Genomic DNA, 2,767 nt, shown 5'->3' on the forward strand with positions numbered 1-2,767 from the left:
TAACCCACGTTAGTGAAGATGGAATGGTGGATGATGAGGCATAGGCCAGATCTAAGAGTGGTTCAACTATTAGTCCCCCACAAAACCCTGTTTGCTTGTCACCTTTAATCCGTACGCATGAAGAGATGGAATAGACATGCCAATTCCGGTTTGGTATTACTTAATCCGAATGTTTTATTATTGAATGATTTCAATATATATGACAAATCTGTGCATGTTTGAATATATATAGGTTTGGGTCCGGATCACGGGATACATAACTGTACACAATTTTTTACATTCCTTATGACCCCTTAGATTTTTAAATATTAAACGGTTTAAATTAAATATGAGAATGACATGACATTATATTTATTTCCTAACATAAATAAATAAATTATTCTTTTCTGAAGAAAAAATAAAATACAAAAATAAAGAACACTCGAATCAGAGCACGATAAAAAAAATATTTAAAAAAAGTAAGAACAGAATAACAAGAACTGGAACACCAGATCCCCTTTCCAAATCTTCATCCCCATCACCTTCCTCAAACTCCAAATATTGGAGTTGAGATTCATGATGATCTGTGCATTGCCTCTGCGCACTTTTTTTTTTGTCTCTTTATATATATATCTATTACTTCACTAACACCAAACAAAGAAGCTTCATGATATGTTAGTTGCTGGCTATTAGAGAAGGTATGGATCTTCTTTTCTCATTACAGTTACATAATGTTGTAATCGAAAGTGACTGCTTAGAAGCAGTTAATAAAGTTTCCGGCCCTCAATACGAGTTACTAGCCAATGGAGGTTTAATTGATGATATAAAACAAAGTTGGAGAATGCTGCAAGGTGTGAAAATTCAACACACTCCTAGATCATGTAATGCGGTGGCTCACCGCCTAGCTGCTTTAGGTTTTGAGGCAGAGCAAGGTTTTGTTTGGTTTGAACAAGCACCCAAGGATATTCGAAATGTGCTTCTACATGACTGTAATCAACTCAGTTGAGTTCTATTAATAAAGCTCTTTCATTGATTCAAAAAAAAAAAAAAAAACAACAAGGGACAGAAATCCCAGATTTCCAACCCTGTACAAGCTGAGGGAGGATTATGGGAAGCATCAACAAAATTGCATATCTTGTGATTTTATTCTATCATATTCAAAGAATATCAGGTAGATTTGAATATTAGAGAACAAATATCTGAGGACTAATTCAATAAGAGAAACACAGTTGCCATGATTTAATCTCAATTGAAGGAGATCTTATAATCCTACTTACCATGTAAGAGTCTAGATATAGGTAAAAGAACAACAATGATTTTTTCTTTTCTTTTGGGGTTCTTGGTGCTCTGTTTCGTTAGTTGTACAATATCCTTCTATTCTTTTAATTCCATTCTTCCAATTTCAGTATTATTTATTTTTGTATTATACTCTTTATAAAAAATAGTTTAATCCATTTTTATTTATTTATGTTAGAGAATAAATATAATGCCATGTCAGTCTCATACTTAATCTAAACCGTTTAATATTTTAAAATTGAAGGGCTCATAAGGAGTGTAAAAAATTGTGTACAATTATGTGTCCCTTGATCCGGACCCGGTTGGTTTAGATTAAGTATGAGAATGACATGACATTATATTTATTCTCTAACATAAATAAATAAAAATGGATTAAACTATTTTTTATAAAGAGTATAATACAAAAATAAATAATACTGGAATTAGAAGAATGGAATTAAAAGAAGAGCGGTGCAACGGACACCAAAAAATTGGATTCAAATTTGCTCAACACTTTTATTTTGTGGTGATATCACCACCCTATTAAAACTTGCCACGTCATATAAAATTAATTGAATACTTAAAATATAATTTTTTAATAAAACATCATGATTAACTATAATTGTGTTTTATAACACATGACAGTTTTGTATTGAGTGGTGGTATCACCACCAAAGTATTGGTGGTGATTAAATTTGAATCCCAAAATATTATACCAAAAAGCAATACCAAATGACATGGTGTCTGAGTTGGCGTCTTACGTGTCATGACATTCAATTTAATAATTTCCAGCAAATTTCATTTATTTTATCTAAAAAACTAATTAGTCAGCAAAAAAGAAGAACGTGATTCACCAAACAACCAAATCTGCTACCGCTCTTCCTCAAACAAATCAAGCAACCACATCTGCAAGATCAAAAGAGCAAAGAAATCTAGAGAATAGCGCAAAGAAATTACATAAAATCTGAGAGACTGTATATATCATAGTACAACTATTTCTTTCTCCCTCTAACAATATAAGAATTCATATTAAATTCATTTGAAACTCATTTGAAACCCAGTAGAGATGGATCTGGCCATCAATTGAAAATCACCATTTCTCATTTATTCCATCACTACATATCTCTATTTCTAACAGGATGAAATCCACCACCACTAATAGTATATAATAGATCATTATTCAATTACCAATGAACTAATTAATTAAGCCATACACAACTTCGTATTCTATTTACTCTGTTTTGGTTGATGGCCTTTTCCTACCGTTGCGTGTTAAAGTCTCCATGATTTAAGGGGTTGGTTTAGGGTTCTTCATTCCTTTTGTTGTTGTCTATCATATACATTTTTTTTCTAATTAAACAACAATAACTTTTAATTATTGATCTTTCCATTTTAGAGAATAAAAATAAACATAAAAATACATGCTAAAAATAGTTTGATGATATGACACCCGTCACATCATTTGGTATTGATATTTGGTATAATTATTTGGGATCTCAAGCATTTTTGTATT

Source organism: Rosa chinensis, chromosome 3 (assembly GCF_002994745.2).
Source record: "Rosa chinensis cultivar Old Blush chromosome 3, RchiOBHm-V2, whole genome shotgun sequence".
NCBI lineage: Eukaryota > Viridiplantae > Streptophyta > Magnoliopsida > Rosales > Rosaceae > Rosa > Rosa chinensis.